General features: G+C 42.3%; 1 protein-coding gene across 1 annotated transcript in view; it reads right to left on the bottom strand.

Annotated features, from left to right (window-relative positions):
• LOC112840626 (ras-related protein Rab-39A) overlaps positions 1-13,936 on the bottom strand; it is a 71,060-nt gene that overhangs the window by 31,628 nt on the left and 25,496 nt on the right. The gene's annotated exons all lie outside the window — the stretch shown is intronic.

Genomic DNA, 13,936 nt, shown 5'->3' with positions numbered 1-13,936 from the left:
GTTGTCAGGGGCTTTCTATCAAATCCCCGCTTCCCCCAACTATCTTTAGTTGTCATTCTTCTTCACCTCCCTGTAGCTTTTGTTGATTATAATATTTTGTAAAAAGCTGCTTGGGGGGATTCCTGGGTGGCTCAGTCAGTTAAGTGTCTGCATTTGGCTCAGGTCATGATCCCAGTGTCCTGGGATTGAGTTCCCCCATGGGGCTCCTTGCTCAGTGGGGAGCCTGCTTCTCCCTCTGCCTGCCACTCCCCCTGCTTGTGCTCTCTCTCTCTCTCTGACAAATAAATAAAATCTAAAATTAAAAAAAAAAAAGCTGATTGGGTGACCCAGCTCCTACCCAGAGTCCTCCTCTAGTCCTCCAGGTAAGGATGGCCAGGTGACAGAGTTCTGACCAATGAGACTTAAGTAGGGCTTTTGGTAAAGCTTTTGCTTTCCTAATAAGGGTCCAGCAGCCATACTCTCTTCTTTCTCTTTTGCTTTTCCTTCCTACCTGGAAGGTTTAACAACCATCTTGCGACTGTCAAGATGAAGGCTAGATGCTAAAGATGGTGGTAGGAGAGAGAGAGAGAGCAAGAGCTTGAGTTCTTCATGGAATCATGGATCTGTTGTATGAGCTCTGAACATCTTGTTGTTTAAGACAAATAAGTCAATCCCTGTTAAAGCCCCTGATGGTTGGATTTTCTGTAAGGATAATATGGATACTTTTATTTCTTGGTTTTTACAAAAGCATTCTCTCTTAGTCTCCTGTATTTTTTAAAAAAGATTTTATTTATTTATTTGAGAGAGAGAGAATGAGAGACAGAGAGCACGAGAGGGAAGAGGGGCAGAGGGAGAAGCAGACTCCCCGCTGAGCAGGGAGCCTGATGTGGGACTCGATCCTGGGACTCCAGGATCATGACCCGAGCTGAAGGCAGTCAGTCGCTTAACCAACTGAGCCACCCAGGTGCCCTAGTCTCCTGTATTTTTAAACCTTACTTACTGACTCCTCTTTCTGTCATTCGTTTCTTAAATATTAATGTTCTTAAGAGACCCATTTTTCTTCTCTTTACCCTCTCCTCCTTTTTTCCATTACTTTGAGCTGTTTCTGATGACCTCGTGAACTCCAGTGACTTCAGTTACTCCCTTACCCAAACCATGTGTCCTCCCCTCAACCTCTGCTCTGTCTTCCAACAGTCTTCTGGTCTCCCCTTAGACACATTTCAGACTCAACACATCTATGTTGGTTAGGAGTCTTTGAAACAAACTCCAGTTTGGGTAATATAAAGAGACAAATGCACTTATCATAAGTATACAGAGGTATTTTTACAGAACCCATGGGCAGGAATGCAGATGGTGTCATAAAGGGATTGGAACAAGGAAAGGGAAAGCTGTAAGGAACACAGGCAGCGTGGGTCTCTGTCTCTCTCCTATTTCTTCTAACATCTGCTTACTTCTTACCTCTCTTCAAACCAGCTTTGTCTCCTGCTTCATCCATATGGAAAACTATAGTTGCTGCAAGTTCCATGTTAGATATCTAGACACATACAAGGACTGATTTCCATTTTTTTCCAGAGACAATCTAGTTAGACCGCTTTGGAACAGGTGTTTATACCAAAGATATACGGCCAGGGACACAGGAGCAAGTATCACGCCAATCCCTTTGGATGGGGTATATGGGGTATTAGTGGTTCTGGAGAAAGGATTGGTCAGTGGCTTCCCATTGTGCCAAAAATATATTTCCTGTAATGTCCAAAAGTGAAATCATATTTCTTTTTTTAAAAAATATTTTATTTATTTATTTGACAGAGAGAGAGACAAGCAGGGGGAGCTGCAGGCAGAGGGAGAGGGAGAAGAAGGCTCCCTGCGGAGCAGGGAGCCCAATGCAGGCCTTGATCCCAGGACTCTGGGATCATGACTTGAGCCGAAGGCAGACGCTTAGCCAACTGAGCCACTCAGGCACCCCTGAAATTATATTTCTTGCTATGTTTTCTTTTCCTATACTTTACAGGTGGGTCGATGTCTTTAGTGGCCATTCTAGCTCCCTAGACAAGTGAGAGCTTGTGGTGCTGAATCTAGGGGCCAGGGGTTAGTGCTGTGGATAAGGGAGGGATGGAATTGGTCTAAAGGCAGCAGAATGTAGAGCTAAGGATAATCTAATATGTAGCATCCTGGACAAAACTAAAATGGAAAGGAAAGTAGCAGGTCAAATGAAGCTTTGTTTACAGGGACTAGGTGGATAGAGCAGACCATAGCTACAAGTCAACTGAATGGAAACTGGAGAAACCAGAGTGGGAGGTCATAAGCATAGTTAGACACCATTAGCCAGAGGAAGAGTCGGGGGGCTTTCTGTAAGGTCCCTGGCCTCAGGAGAGCTCTAACAAGGATCTAAGGTCTAAGGTAGTTTAGACACTACATTCAGTTGATTATGATGGAATAAGAGCTTCATCCATCTCCTCTCTCTCCTTTGGCATATTCAGGCAATCATTAAATCTGAGTACTATTACCTCAGCAATATCTTTCAGATTTAGGACCTTTCCCGAACTTCCCACTGTCTCTGTCTTTGTTCAATCTCTTACCACTTCAGAACTTACTGCTCAATAACCTCTGTATTAGTTTCCCAGGGCTGTTGTAACAAAGTATCGCTAGCGGAATGGCTTAGAGGAACAGAAATGTACTGTCTCAGAGGCTAGAAGTCCAAGGTGTTCCAGACTTGATTCCTTCTTTGCACTGTGAGGGAGAATCTGTTCCCGGCCCTTTCCCAGCTTCTGGTGGCTCCCTGGGCAATCTTTGGCCTTCCTTGGCGTGTAGGTGTACCATTCCAGGCCTCCACTGTGACATGGCATTTTTCCTGTATCTCTTCACAAAGTCTTCCCTCTGTGCATGTCTGTGTCCAAATTTCCCCCTTTCTATGAGGACACCAGTCATATTGGGTTAGGGCCCATCATAATGACCTCATTCTAGCTTGAGCATCTGTGAAGACTGATTCCAAATAAGGCACGTTCTGAAGTTCTAGAGGTTAGAACTTCTTTGTATCTTTTTTGAGGGATATAATTCAATCGGTGACAGCCTCCCATTTAGTTTGACATTGCTTCTAGAATTATGATATTGAGCACCTTTGATGACTCATTCACCCTAGGATAAGGTCTGAATACCTAACCGTGTAATACACATCCAGTCCTAATGTGGCCTCTGTGATCTAGTCAGTGACCCCTCTATGCACGCTAGACGTTTTTTTCCCCCATGCTATTGTGTCCTCTCCTTCTGTCATTTTCAACCTTCATCTGGTCAGCAAATTTCTATTCATCTTTCAAGGCCCAGAACAAATACTATCTCCCCTTTGTAATCTTTCTAAACCACTTATATCCCCAAGGAGAATTGATTGTTCACTCATCTGTGTTCCTACAGCAGTTAAGCAAAGAGTACTCTGTACGTCTATGATATCGCCTATCTTCTACAATATATCTCATATTGAATTATTACTGTTGGTTTGACGGTCTGGCTAGATTGTAAATTCCTCACGGCAATTATTAATTCATTGTTATTTCCCCAGCACACACCATAATAGTGGTGCGCTGTAAATGCTCACTGAGTGGAAATGAACTGTTAACCATATTTCTCTGTGACCCCGAACTTCTATCTATGTGCAGTCTGCACATAACCCGAGGAGCTTCATGATGAACAAAAATTGAACATTTTTATGACCCCTAAGATCTGCCTTTGAATAACCCATGAACAATTATAATTTTAAGCATATTTGGATTATGCTGAGTGCAAATAATATTTTAGTGAGAAGAGTTTATAAAGGTTTTAGCTTAGAAAATAAGGCACATAGGTAGGGCATATTTAATTTAAGAAAGCTACTTAAACTGTTAGTCAGGACATTCTGCTTTAATATGTATATATTTTAAAACAAAGTGAAAATATGGGAAGTGCCAGAAAGGAGGATCTAGCCTCTTTCTGTTGTTTATTGATCAGGAGTAAAGAGAACTGTGTTCAGCTCCCTGTGTTGTCACTAACTTTGGGGACTTTTTAAAAATTACTCAATCTCTCTGGTTCTCTGTTTCCTCATCTGGACACTAAAAAAGTTGATCTACATCAGTGTTTTTCAAACTGGGGGTTATATAATCAATTTTGTGGGTAACTGCCAGAATTAAACACAAAACAAAACACCAGAGTACATCACACGTAATAAAGATGTTTGTTTCGGGCGCCTGGGTGGCTCAGTCAGTTAAGTGTCTGCCTTTAGCTCAGGTCATGATCTCAGGGTCCTGGGATTGAGCCCCACGTGGGGTTTCCTGCTCAGCGGGGAGCCTGCTTCTCCCTCTTCTTCTGTCCCCCCCCCATACTCTCTCTCTTTCTCGCAAATAAAATCTTTAAAAAAAAGATGTTTGTTTCATGAGACTTTTCAGTAATATGTGTGTATGTGAGTCAGTGTGTGTGTGTATGTACATGTATGTGTAGTGGGTCAAGATGTAAAATTTATTTCTTTTGAAACAAAGTAAAATATTTCAGGGGTGCTTTGGTAGCTCAGTGGGTTAAGTGTCAGATCCTGGCTCTCAAGGTCATAAGTTCAAGTCCTGCAGTGGAATCCGCACTCGCGCTCCACAGAGCAGGGAGCCTATGGGAAAACAAACAAACAAAAAACCAAAAAGCCAAAGTAAAACATTTCAAAACCTAGCAAGTAAGATAATCTCTAATGCATCTTCTGGTTTTGAGATCCTTTTAAAAGTCTCAGAAGTTGTCCCCCTGGTCTTTGTGAATGCTACATTGAACATTTAGACCTGCTTTCTATACTCAGTACGGGTGTGAGGGTTTACAGGTAAGAAAACAACAAGATCAGTGTGTTCCTCTCTGAGTCTTCAGCACCTCTGTAAATGGAAGCATAGTTCCTTTAGTTGCTCACCAAACATCTCCCATGCTCAATTGTTTTGTTTCTTTTCTTTTTTCCTTAAAGATTTTGTTTATTTATTTGAGTGAGTGAGAGAGAGAGAGGACAAGCATGAGCGGGGGAGGAGCAGAGAGAGAGGAAGAAGCAGAGGCAGAGGGAGAAGCAGACTCCCCGCTGAGCAGGGAACCCAACTCGGGGCTCCATCCCGGACTCCAGGATCATGACCTGAGCCAAAGGCAGATGCCCAACCGACTGAGCCACCCAGGCGCCCTGTTTTGTTTCTTAAATCCCACATGAGTGAAATCATATGGTATTTGTCTTTCTCTGACTGACATCCTTCACTTAGCATAAATCCTGTATCTCTGTTCATGTTTTTGCAAATGGCAAGATTTCATTCTTTTTGATGACTAATATTCCAGTGTGTGTGTGTGTGTGTGTGTGTGTGTGTGTGTGTGTGTGTATACAACTCATCATTATCCATTCATCAATCAATGGACATTTGGGCTCTCTCCATAGTTTGCTCTTGTTGATAATGCTGCTATAAACATCAGGGTGCACGTGCCCCTTCGAATCAGTATTTTTGTAACCTTTGGGTAAATACCTAGTAGTGCAATTGCTGGGTCGTAGGGTAGCTCTATTTTTAACTTCCTGAGGAGCCTCCATACTGTTTTCCAGAGTGGCTGCCCCAGCTTGCATTCCCAACAGTGTAGGAGGGTTCCCCTTTCTCTGCATCCTTGCCAACACCCATTGTTTCCTGTGTTGTTAATTTTTAACCATTCTGACAGGTGTGGAATCTCATTGTGGTTTTGATTTGCATTTCACTGGTGACTGATGTCGAGCATCTTTTCATGTGTCCTTTGGCCATCTGGACGTCTTCTTGGGACAAACATCTTATTCTTGATTCCACTCTTTGCCATTTCCCCCGTAAGTATTCCATCAGCAAATTCCATAGGCTGTATATTCAAAATATATTGATTCTAACCATTTCTCCCCACTTCCCCCTCTGCCACCATGATCTGAGTTGCTGTCACCTCTGGTCTGGATTACTTTAATTGTCTCTAGTTAGGTCTTGCCCTGCTAGTACCATTGCTACGTTCCACCCAGCAGCTACAATAATCCTGCAAGATGTAAGTCAGATCTTGTCACTTCTATGATCAGGAACTGCTAATGGCTTCTTATCTCACAGGGAAAGTCGCATTTCTTGGTCTCTCATTACCTCTTGGGCTTCATCTTCTACCTTCCCTTCAATACCTTCTCAGCAATATTGGCTTCCTTGATGTTTCTCAAACATGAGAAGCAGGCTGCCACCTCAGCATCTTCGTTCCTGCCGTTCTCTCTGGAAGGGCTCTTTCCTTTTGTCTTTGCACAGGCTGTTCTCTCACCTCATTAAAGCTCCACTTGAGTGTCTTCATGAGGCTTTCCTTCTCTATTATATGCAAAACTGTACCCCAACCCCCTTCTCCATAGCACTTATCACCACATAGCATGATATGCATTTTGCTTATTTATTTTGTTTATTGTCTGCCTCCCCCAAGAGAATGTAAGCTCCATAAGGGTAGGGATTTTTGTTTTGGACTGTTTTATTCACAGTGCCTGTTATATCCCAGTGCTTAGCACAGTACTTGGATTATAATACACAGTCGATAAATATTTGTTGGATAAATTTAACGGTTCCATAAGTTTTCCTCTAGAAGACAAAATCAGGAGAAATTATAAAGGATCTTTATTTTCTTTTTTCAGGATTGTATTTTTAGGTAATCTCTACACCTAACATGGGGCTCGAACTTACAACCCTGAGATCAAGAGTTGCCTGCTCTACTGACTGAGCCAGCCAGGAGCCCCTGGTAAGGGGTCTTTAAATTGAAAAGATAGTGACATTTGATTTCAGACAAGAAGACTGAAGACTTTGGAAGGGAATTAGAGAAAAATTTTTCTGGGTATGGAGAATAGACACAGGGTGTTATCAGTTACAATTTTGTGTTTATAAATTGAGTGTTGCTTAATCTTTTCCTACCAAGAACTAATTTTGATAATAAATTTGATGTCAAAGCTAGCTACTTTTCTAGTGGTTCTACCAGGGCGTCATGACGCAGATGACTGAGGGCTCCGTATGGGCTGATCCACATCCTCACTACCCTCAATCCCTGCTCCTCAAAATCAGGGGCTGATTACATTGGAACCAAGGTTGTGATTTGAACTTGTTAGCTAGTCTCACTGAACTGTCTTATGAGACTGTTCAAGACAAATCGAATTTTTCCAAGTTTATGAATAGGGCGGACTTAAATAATTGCATAAAATTAGAAGTCAGTTTGAAGTGTATATTCATATGCCATTCTCAACACTCTAAAAAATTATGATCGTCACAATTCTTTTCTGAATAGGGCAGTTCAATCCAAAGTGAATCAGAAGTCAATTTATGCTTTAAAAATATAATAATTTTCTAACGTGTGTAGGCATTATTTTTATTTTGTTATATTTGCCCTGCGAGGGACATGTGAATGGTAGAATTTCCTCTATTTACTCCTCTGTACTTAAAAGACATGATTCTGCAGCCATTGCATCAGTAAAGGCTTTTGCCGTTTTTCAGTTGGACCAATGCACAATTCTATTCTCAGTCCTCAATACAGTGAGCTCCTATAAACATCCGGGACTTTAAATGACCTGAATAAACATGGGGAGGGAGAAAAAAAAGTCCTGAGTGGACAGAGTTTAAACCTGCAATGGCCAGGGGGTGGGAGCGGGGAATCCTAAATTACTACATTAGGTCATTAAGTGGAATGGAGACTCAAAATAAAGACAAAACTGAATTGTAGAAAGAAGAATTAACAGTTCATATGCATGCCTGAAGCTAGACTGAAGATAATCTTGCCTGCTAAAAGAGGAAGGACAGATCCAAATGATAACTGATATGTAAGAGTGATTTATTTTTTTAAAGATTTTATTTATTTATTTTTGAGAGAGAGAGAGAGAGAGAGCTTGAGTGAGCAAGCAAGAGAGGGGGAGCAGAGGGAGAAGCAGGCTTTCCGCCAGGCCAGGAGCCCAATGCGCACTGGATCCCAGGACCCTGAGATCATGACCTGAGCCTAAACAGAAGTCCGCCACTCACCTGACTGTGCTACCCAGGTACCCCAGTTGGTTGTAGACTTGTAACAGTGACTATTTGTCTCTGTTGCTTCAGAAGTCATTCAGGTTGTATAGATCTTTCAAATCTGTCTACACTTTGCCTTCCCCAACACTGTTACCCTGATTTCAACCCTTCTCATCTCTTACCAAAGTTGTTATAAGCTCAATTCCTCTGGTTTTGTCTAACTCCAAAAGATCTTCAAGAATCGTTCTAACATATAGAATAATCTAATCATATTACCCCTAGCTCAAACTATTTCAAATACCCCATGTCTATACATGTACACATTGCTTAAAGAATAACTTTGAAACCTAGGAGGATGGCATAAAAGATATGCTTTGTTACCATTGGATTTTCCTTCACCTTCTACTTTCTATTTGCTTTTACATTATTATACTACAGGGAGCTCCTGAAATGCCATGGACCAACAGGGCAGCTTTACGAAGGTAGAGACCTAGACAGAAACTATACTGTCATTCTGCCGTTCTCCATGTATGGCTTTTACCTCTAAAACCACCACGAAAGCACCAGCATCATATTCACATTCTCGCAAGCTGGAAGAAGGAGGTGTGAAGGGCTCCTCCTCTCAGTGATTCTTAGTGAATCTCAGAACTTTAGTGAAAGTTGCTTAAAAAGAGAAACTCTTTCAGTTGGATTTAGAGTTTTGAGGCTAGTGAATACAGCCTCCTTGCTCTCATGAGGAGAGTTCCTGCCTGAGGGTGGAAACCACATAGAGGAAGCACAGCTCTTAAACCCAGAAAAGAAACAGTTCTTTTGACCTCCTCTGATCCCCAGCATCAAGCTGTAGCTAAAGCAAGAGATACCCTTGGATTTTTATTTTTAGTTTTTTATGATTTATTTATTTGAGAGAGAGAGAGAGCACACGCACATGAGCGAGGAAGGGGCAGAGGGAGAGAGAGAAATCCTTAAGCAGACTCCCCACTGGGTATAGAGCCAGACACGGGGCTGGTTTCTAGGACCCTGAGATCATGACCTGGGCTGAAATCAAGAGACGCTTAACTGACTGAGCCACACAGGCACCTGGGCCCTTGGATTTTTTTTTTTAAGATTTTATTTATTTATTTGAGAGAGAGAGAGTGAGAGACAGAGAGCACGAGAGGGAAGAGGGTCAGAGGGAGAAGCAGACTCCCCGCTGAGCGGGGAGCCCGATGCAGGACTCGATCCCAGGACTCCAGGATCATGACCTGAGCCGAAGGCAGTCGCTTAACCAACTGAGCCACCCAGGTGCCCCGTGCCCTTGGATTTTTAAATTACATGTGTGATCAGAAATTTAGGCCATGGTACCTAAGGCAGATAAGGAAGAAAGTGAAGACAAGAAAACTTGGAAGGATAGATTGAAATGGTGCTGGTGGTGGTGTTGATAGACAGTTCTTCTTAATGAGATGAAGAATGTGGCAGCGCACTCCTTGGGTAAAGAAACTAGATGGGCAGCAGAGAGGTTCAGATGTTAGATCTGTGAGTTTGGAAGTAAGTGGTACCACTTCTGGTGATGATATTCAGGATGTGACTCTGGAGAGTAGGTACCTCAGGTGGTGTAGATGAAGAATGTCCACAAAGAGGAGGAGGTCACGAAAGGCAGAGGCCAGTGAGTTTGACTGTTTCATATCACTGCCCCTTGGTCTAGGCCAATGACATCATGTCTGAGTTTAATTTAGCAAGAACAGAAACATCAGGGGCTGAGGTCCACTTCTCTTCTGGTTTGGTCTTTCCTAGGGATAGATCTTAGCATGGACTGGGGGAATAGCCCATTCAGGCATTCTTCCAGAAATATTATGTCTTACTTTGGATAAGTACTGTGATTTCAATGTCGTTCTCAATGCCAGGTACCTGCAGTATAGTTCAAGGTAGAGCCATACATATTAATAGTGATCTGGACTGGGGATAGGATTGACAGCCTCCTTTGAGGGCAGAAAATCTTAGAAGGGCATGGAGATAGGTCACAGGAATACTCTTGGGTAGAGCCTAGATTCTCCTCAGGCAGTAGTTTCGAATTCATTCTAGCACAGAGATGGAAGGGTATTCAAGTCCCCAAAGTTCAATGTAATAACACATGACATTAGGAGCTTAACCTGGAAAAATTTTACATCAGATGAAACTACATGTCTATCTCAACCATTCAAAATAAAAATCCATTTCAGCAACTCAATAGTTAACTTGTATAAGTTTATAATTGATAAGCAAGTTAAACATTGAATCTGTAAGAATTTATTGTTAGAACAGTTGACTTTTTAAAAGCATTTCTTGTCTGAAAATAGAGAGCAGAGCAGTTACAACAAAAACATTTAAAAGTGATTCACTTTTTAAGATGGTTATAGTCTTTTAGCTTGTTTTGTTTTGTTTTATGGCTAGGGACCTGTAATCTACTCATCCAAGAGCAGTATCGTAAGGTACAAATTAAAAAGGAGAGGGGCTGGAACATAGTTTGTCTTTACTCCACTGGAAATTGCCATTTATCAAAAGACCATTTCTACCAGTGAACAGGTTATTCAGAAATGAAGAAATATAAACAGCAAGTAAGCACTGAAAAAATGCCCCACCTCACTAGTAATCAAAGAAATGCAAATTAAATCAATGATACCCAATTTTTACCTATCAGATTGACAGTTTTGCTGAGGGTGACTAACTTGGTGATCCATTGCTTTAGTATTTCCTTACCTCATGTTTCCCATCACTGGAAATTAAATGACTCAAAGGTTAGGGTATAAATCATCACAATGAATTTCAAGATCATTAAAGAAAGCAATTTTGTTGGAATTTCTGAACTGTGAACGTGGAAGCAAATTTTCCTCTAATCACAGACCTAAGACGTTTAGAAAATTTTTCTCTACATAAATGCTCAGAAACCAATATTGTTGAGGGAGAGCAAAGAGAAAGAATTGGCTCTCTTCCAATTCCAAACCTTCTCTGATGCTAGTTATTTCTGACTGGAAGTCCACTGAAGAGTGTTCAGGACCTATTCACCTTATCAGAGCTAAATGCTTGGGCTCTTATTATTCTTTAAGAAATGATTTAGCCTTTACTACATTTTCTATCAAGCAACATTTCACTAGGAATAGGCGCCTGAAATGTGGCCTGCATTCTTCAGTAATGCATTCATGGAGTTGCTGCAAAAGACTGCCCATTTATTTTTATTAAAAACATAGAGACGTTTTAAAGATTTTATTTTTGAGTAATCTCTACACCCAATGTGGTGCTTGAACTCACAACCTTGAGATCCAGAGTCCTCTACTGCATAGACTGAGCCAGACAGGCGCCTGGAGACTTAGTGTATTGTAGGAGTCATCGTTAGGATCCTTCCATACTTAAATATACTGAGCAGTATTTCCCTAACATCCCAAGGATCTCAAAAAGAAGAGGAAAAAAGGTTTTTCTTTTCCTAAACCACCATCTTCAAGTGTCTTCAAACGATGGTGTCTGGCCCGCAGTTCCTTGAAGTCTTGGGTGGTCATCGTCCAAGCCCGTCTTCCAAGACTTTCAGGGAGAGTCAACAGGGAATAAATACTGTATGGCCAACAGCTACACCCACCCCAACCACACCCCGCCATGCACACGTGCACACCTTTCTTCCTCTTCTCATTGCCAATACCACTAGCATTTCATTCTTCTCTTCAAATATGCCTCCCCCACCTCCACTCATACACTTTTTAGAGCTGGAAGACCTTAAAAATTATCCAGTCTAGGGGCACCTGGATGGCTCAGTCGTTAAGCGTCTGCCTTCAGCTCAGGTCCTGATCCCAGGGTCCTGGGATCGAGTCCCCGCATCCAGCTCCCTGCTGAGCAGGGAGTCTGCTTCTCCCTCTCCCTCTCCCATTCCCACTGCTTGTGCTCTCTCTCTCTCTCTCAAATAAATAAGTAGAATCTTTTAAAACAAAACAAAAACAATATATAGTGGCAGTTTCACCTAAATCCCCTGTACAACAGAGAACACATTCCAAAGCATCTTCAGACCAAGATACAAAAATTTCAAGAGACACCCCAAAGCTGGTCATTCAACTCATATCCCCCTGTCTATGTAGAGAGTGTAAGTGAGGGGTTGCTGGTGATGAGAGGTGAGTTTTGGAAGAGCTGGTAGGGTTCTGTGAGCTCCTCCTCCCCTCCGCAGGGATGCCTGCCTCTTTTCTCAAGTCCAGGGAAAGCCCCTCAACAGGACCACTCACAGAGCTCAACACGTGCCCCCAGCGGTTTGGAAATGTGTTTTAACGACACCTGAGCAATCTAAAGGGTGAGGGCCTTGCTGGCTCTCTGTTCTAGTGGAGGAGCGAAGGAGAGGTTGCCAATGTGTTGGGACTAACCTGCATTTCTCTTTTTGTAGGGGCAAAGGATGAATAAGTGTTTTCTATGGCCCTGAAGCAGAGCATGCATGTGAAAGAGCCAGCATGGAAATGTCTCAGATTCCATCCACGGGGACTCCCCGGGAGGTGTTTGGCTACTCGGTCCACCAAAGCAGTGCCTACGAAAGGCACATTTCTGTTTGCACAAGCGATCCTTTAGGTAACATACTGCTGGGAGATGTGGTCTTTCAGTACCCCACCTTCTCATTGCAACAGTTCCCCACTCCTTCCAAAAAACCCAGGTCACATAATCCCAGATCTCTAGCCTTGAGCAGGAGACGTTGCCTACAATCCTTCCGGGTCCAGAGAGACAACACCCCAGCTGTTTCTAAGTAGAAAATTATTTAATGCAGGAAGGAATTCAGTGGTGAAAATAATTGCTGTGAGGACCAGGAGGAGGGCAGGCTCTCGATGGAGCCTCCAGGGATGACCCAGAGGACAAGACTGGCTACTGGACTGCTGCCGTAGGTGCCTGATCCAGATGCTGCGGGGGGGGGGGGGGGGAGGGAGTGTGTGCAGGAAGCCATGCTACAGCTGTCGCCTTCAGGAACAGGAATCGGGATGCGGCCACTGCAACCGTTGGCCCCCAAGCCATTTATACTTGCTACAGTCACAGCAGCAAAAAAAGATGCCACGCACCATGTACACTCACTCTCCACTTACTCAGTCCTGAACTCAAGTCCAGGTGCATGCACGTGATTCATAAAACTGACGTCTTTAAGAGAATTGGGTGAATGTGGTTTTTAGCTTTCCAGCCTCTTAAAAAAAAAAAAACCAGAGAAGCACAGCTGGAGAAGTTTAGAATAGTCCGTGAGCCAATCCACGGCCTCTGCCACACATTATCTCTTTCTTTCTCCATAGACTTTTTGACTTGGTGGATCCCATTCTCCAGCAGCTTCCCAAAAAAGGATGCAGAGCAAGGAATTTTTTGAGAAATTTCATGTCTAAAATGTTTTTATTTTACCCTCATGTTTACTCAATAGTTTGCCGTAATGTTTTACGGTTGGAAATCATTTTCCATCAGAATTCTGAAGACATTTTGGCATTGTCTCCTAGATTCCAGTGTTGTGTTTGAGAAGCCCTAAACATTTTTATTCCTAAACATTTGTGTGGAAACAACTGGGTTTTTTCCTCTCTGGAAGCTTTTCTTTCCTTATGTCTGGTTTTATAAAATGTTACAATGATGCAGCTTTCTCTTTTGCCGTGGGTTCTTTCATTATGGATACTCTTGCTTTTCAATACGAAGATTTTTTTTTTGTATTTATTTTTGAAATTTCCTTTTCTTCACTTCTTCCTTCTCTTCTTGAATTGCCTAAAACTTGGATGTAAGATCTTTTGGATATATCCTCTGATTTTTTTATTATCTTCCATTTTCCATCGCTTTGTATCTTGGTTTTCCTTCTTAGTAGATTTCGAACTTTATCTTTCAATCTTTCTGGTGAATTTATTTTTTAAGAAGGCTCCATTCTGGGCTTGAATTCACAACCCTGAGACCAAGAGTTGGCTGCTTAAGTGACTGAGCCACCCAGGCATCCCTTTGCTGTTGAATTTAAAATTTTTGCTATCATCCTTTAATTTCCAAGAAGTTTTTTT

Source organism: Callorhinus ursinus, unplaced genomic scaffold (assembly GCF_003265705.2).
Source record: "Callorhinus ursinus isolate GAN/ISIS: 27379988/994484 unplaced genomic scaffold, GSC_fseal_2.0 scaffold19, whole genome shotgun sequence".
Taxonomy (NCBI): Eukaryota; Metazoa; Chordata; class Mammalia; order Carnivora; family Otariidae; genus Callorhinus; species Callorhinus ursinus.
This window is presented reverse-complemented; position numbering and strand designations above follow the sequence as displayed.